Genomic DNA, 5745 nt, shown 5'->3' with positions numbered 1-5745 from the left:
TAGTATCGTCACTAGTACAATTGGCCTATGGGCCTAAGTGGATCCCCTTGGAATCGCCGGTATAATCTAGTATCCTCACATAAGTGTACGAATTAATATAATATTAACAAATAATTTTAACGTAATTTAAAAAATTTCGATAAAGATATTAATTCATTTTTCAATCAATTAAAATGGTATTGATAAAATCATTTTGAAGATTAAATGTTAGAATAAATGAAATCTAAAAACTTATTAATTTAATAGAAAATTCATTGACAAAATTTTATTATCAAAAATTTATTACATTTTAAAACTCATAAATATGAAGAAAATAATTCAAAGTTAAGTATCCACTTTGTAACTTCCAACGAAACAATGCTACCATTAGTTATCATCTATCAAAGGATTCCAATCAACTCTTGAGTAATCTGCGACATTTTCTGTGTTTGACAACTATTGAAACTAGAATAAATCGTGCATTTTTAGCGAAAATCGAAAAAATTTTAAATTCAAGTGCTTTTGAAACAATATTTCTTATTTAGAGAAACCAATACTCAACCCATAGCAATTGTTTATAAAATCTATGATGAATTTGCAACATCCATTCCAATAGTAAATAAATATTTTCCTGAATGTTGGAGAGTTTGTATCGTAGAAGTATGATGAACGATAAATGGATGATTTTTACCCCCAATTGAGGTTACGATACATGAAGTAATCAATAATTTTAAATTTATTTGAGCAGTTTAAGTCGAAGAAAATATTTACAATCTACAAATATGTTTCTCCATAATGGACCTCAAAAGCAAATGTACAATAACTATAAGAGAGTTTTTGTTGATGTACAACCTATTAATTGTGGTTGTAATAAACTAATAAGCTGATAACTCATATAAAGGATTTATTGCAACAGATAAGTGGCGTTGATATTTTATATAAGCCGATGGTTCAGAATCCTAACAACTACTAAACAGCCATTTTATCTGATCAAATTGACGATGAAAATAACTCTGTAATCGAAAACATAATAACGACAATTTTATTTGTGAAGAGAAAACATAATAAACATATATGTTATAGCAACTTTAACAACTGTTTGATGAAAAAATCAACTTATGGTCAAAGAAAAACTACGTTTTCGTTGGTGCCATTGTAAAATTTCATAAATTTAATTGAAAATTGCTTCCTCAATCACGATATTCCTCAAATTCACACCTCGGTAAGTACTACAAGTACTGCTGAAGAAGTTTAGCTTCAATTATCGATGAGATGAAAATGCCTTCTTCGCTAATTTTAACACAACACTTTTTCATCGTTGAATAAATGAAAGACCAAGTTGCAAAATAAAAGAAATTATCATTGATTCGTCGTTGTACAGTTGAGAAATATGATATAGAAAAAAACCCATCAAATAATATACTATTGCAAGGGTTTTCTTAACGGAAATCCCTTACTGAATGAATACTCCTCTTCAGCGAACAATTGAATCGTAATTTTTTTATTATTATTATTTAAAATACCTTCATCCTTTTTAATCGGATACCCTTCTAAAACCAACAAAAGTTAGCAGACGGTAAATGTCCGCTTAGGAGAGTTTTTACTGTATAACAAAATCATGGGCCTCATATTTTTTATCAGCCAATTAACAACACTAAAGTCACAGAAGATAAAGTGTATAAGAATACGTCTGTATTATGGAAAATTTGATCACATTTTTGGTTGTGGATAAAATCAATTTTTATTAGAATTTAAATTTTAATTTACATGCAAAGTGGAGCATTCCCTCATCAAATGTCAAAATAGAATTTCGTTTACAAATAAATTGAAAAGCTCTAACTAAATAAAAGGTAGAATATAAAAGCAATCGTTCATGTTTTATTTATTCATCCATTGAATTCAATACTTTTTTGTTTAAAAAAAATCCTCATGCTTTTAAATAAACATTTTAGCAAACATTTTTATTTTTCACATAGCCAATAAATTTTGTAAACATGTGTCACGCCTTCAAGCAACAAAAATGTATTCAACTTTTTTTGAAAACATTTTATTGACGAAATAAATTGTTTGTCTCCCTACAGGTCAATTTCATAATGACATTTTCTTAAAAATAACTTTTAACTACCAAGTTTAACTGATAAATATAATTCCAAAATTATAGTATTTTCTAACCGACCATTAACAATTATCAGAGGTAGTATTAGGAATATATAGTATTATAGTATTAGTATATTATAGTATTAGTATATAGTAGTGTATATATTTGACCGTAGGAAATCCTACGTTAGCATTAGCATTAATAATTTTTACTTTAAGAGCTCTGAAATAATGTTACAACTAAGTTTTTTTATACTTCGGTCGTGATGGAGCAATAATCATTTAGATTTAAAGTGTTTTGTAGAAAAAAAACTAGAAAAAAAGGAAAAACCATGTTTCTTAATAAAAACTATTGTTTTGATAAAGAGATATTTCGAACTGTAGTGAATTACAACAACAAAATTATACTATAAATATAAAGTAATTAAATAAAAAATTCGAATATTTCCTAAAATCACTGATTGTGAGTACTCGGCAATACTCGAAACAGCGTTTTATGATTAGCATAATATCAATAAATTAATCAAATTTTTGTTGTTGCTTCTTCATTACTGTTCAAATTCTTCTAATTTCTTTTCATCATAAGACGCGTCACAGTCGACAAAAAAAATCAACCTTAACAAAATTTTTATTAATTTTTTTATTAATCCAAACAAATTATATACGTACTATAAACTAATTAAATAAAATTCGATTATTTCCTAAGCCCACTGATGAAGAGTACTTGGCAGTACACGAAACAGCGTTGTATGGTCAGTCAAATTTCAATAAAATTAAAAATATAATTTTTGTGTTTGTCCTTTCTTTCTTTCTTTGCTATTCGAAAATTCTCTAATTATTTATTTGTGATATGAAAAATTCAATTAATTAATAAATAATAAAAATGTTGTTGTTGTAATGCATTACTATTCAAAATACCTCTTCAATAAAACTAATTATTAGAATTCTATAGGTTTAATAAGTCACATTCTACATTCGGAATGTAGATTATGCCTCGAAGTTGAGGAAACTACTATGCACATTCTTTGCGAGTATCCAGCTTTAATAAGGCACAGGAGAAACTTGTTTCATATGGAATCTCTGTGACTAGAATAGATTAAGAGCTCTTCTCTAAATTTAGTTCTGGACTTTGTTTACAAAGCTTTAAAAAGCTTTGTGTGATCAGTAGAGTGATATTGGTACAATACAACTCTTCTGGCCGCAGTACCAGCTGTTGGACGATTTCAAATCAATAATTTTAATAATAATATAATAATAAACCAGACATGGATCTTTTGGCCTCCATCGATATCAGTTGGCGCTAAGTCTTCATGTAGATTTGAAGTAGGCATTATTGGAAATGTAAGGTCTAGTTGATGCTTTATTCATTTACATATTCATTTACATATAGCAACTGAGTATTTTTAAAAAGTGTTTTAATACGTGTTTGCAGACGAATCCTTCTACCTAAATATTACATGCCGTAGTTCTACGAGATACTCACCGTGGCACCAAGATAGATAACTATATCACATAAATTCAATACAATATTAATAATTTAAAAATGTTATATAAAACGTTGATATTTCAGAAGCTGCATTCAATTTAGTGAATTTATGGGAATAAATCTCATATGCGGCATAACATTCGAGTGTATGTCAAATATTTCATTTTCCACCCAAAAACATGTAGTAAATATTTAGTGGATATAAATTTCATTGCCTACATCGAAATTTATATTTTTTTGCAACCACGACTATAAAAAATATTTGTCATAAAATTGCCAATTTTATCGCACACAGAAAAAAAATTTATAAGAAAAAAATACAATTTCTAACTATAAAAACTAAGTAAAATTGAAATTCTAAAATATTTTGGCAAACAGCAAGGACATTCAATGGCTTTATTTTGAATACGAATAAATGGCATTATTATATAAGTATTTAAATTTTTTTCTTATCCTTTTGGAAAGTTAAACTCGTTTACAAGATATTTGGTATTTCAATTGAAAATGAGAAAAGAAATTTAAAAGGATAATACAAGGATTACAGCCATAGACATTTGTATTGTACATTTATCAAATCCTGATTTTATCCAATTGGATCGAATTATCCTTTAACAGACAATAAATGTAAGCTTTAATATGTGTTGCATATATTGTTATTATATTATTTTCATACTGTATGATCAATCCATCTCGAACTTCTTTATTAAATATCTGTATGAATCGGTTTATTGCCTGTTAACGTTAAGCAATCTTTATTGCTTATTGTTTCCGGTTAAAATATACATATATTCTTTTCTGGCAAAAAAAGTGAAGTTTACTAATGATAACCGTTGACTAGTCATTTAATTAGTTAGTTGGTTGAAGTGGAGGGAGGAACGAATCCTCTTCAATTAGCTAAAAAAGCCATTTAAAATCCACATATCCTCGTATTAATGAGTAGGATAAATTAGACTTAGTGAGCAGCATTTATAATGGCGAGAGTCTGGTTAATGCTAATACTGGAGATATTGCTGAGTGTGTTAAAGAAGGGGACCCCAAAAACTTAAGCCTAGTTCTGACAAATTCTGGACATAGACACAACAGGTGTTCTGGTGTCCTTTCTTCGAAAGCCGGTAAACACGCATTGCAGGAGATACTATAGGGTAGGTCGAGTCTAGCTGCATGACGTCATATGGTCTAGTGCCCTGAAAAGACAGATATTAACCTAGATACCTTTGATTTACTTCTATGTATCAATTCAGAGGTTTAACATTTGGAATAGATTGACTATGTAGCCCTCGACCTGGCTGCTGAGACGGCAAGGGTGCACTTACTATTTGCCTGTCACAGAAAATATATTTAATTCAACATATATAATGTTTTTATTTTATTATTTAAAGAAAAATTGAAATAATAAATTTGTCACTAGAAGCGAATGGATAATAAAGCTTCAGAAAGTATTACTTTCTACTTTACAATAGTCTAATTATATCAAATGTAATACACTGTAAGTTCTTGATAATGTCATATTAATAGATTACTGATTAACTGCGGTAAAAAAAGTTTATGTTTCAATTTAAGAAAATGTATTTTAAGAATCAATAAATAAAAACATTAATTGCCTATTCAGAAAAAAACTTAATGTTGATGTATATAATATAATACACAATAGTTTTTTATACTACAAAACAATTAATAAGTATACTCAGAATTCGAATTTATGTACACAAAAAATAAGTCAGTTAAATTAAAAGCATAGATTTTCATATGTATGTAATTATGGTGAGTTGACAATATTTTTGTAGGATACGAACTAAATTTCCTACTTAAATATATGTAGTACTTATTAATCACACTATTTTTATATTAACAATTTGATAAGAGGACAGTAGTGTATACAGAGACTCATCAAATGGTGTTCCTCTTGAAAAACTAATTCAAACTTCATATAAAACATTTAGTTAATAAAAATTCAATACCACTAGTGCAATATGATCTAAAAAATTTAAGTAGGGTTTGAAAACAAATTATCCCTCCCAGGTCAATGGTAAAACTTTTAAACTGCTCACAATTTCTATTGATGACACTATCCCACGCAACATTTGTAGTAAATTAATTGTCCAACGAAATGGTGATGATAAATCAATGGATTAATTTCTTATTAGGTATATTTTCCCTTCCTATAATCATAAAATTACACTGTT

Source organism: Teleopsis dalmanni, chromosome 1 (assembly GCF_002237135.1).
Source record: "Teleopsis dalmanni isolate 2A chromosome 1, ASM223713v2, whole genome shotgun sequence".
Taxonomy (NCBI): Eukaryota; Metazoa; Arthropoda; class Insecta; order Diptera; family Diopsidae; genus Teleopsis; species Teleopsis dalmanni.
This window is presented reverse-complemented; position numbering follows the sequence as displayed.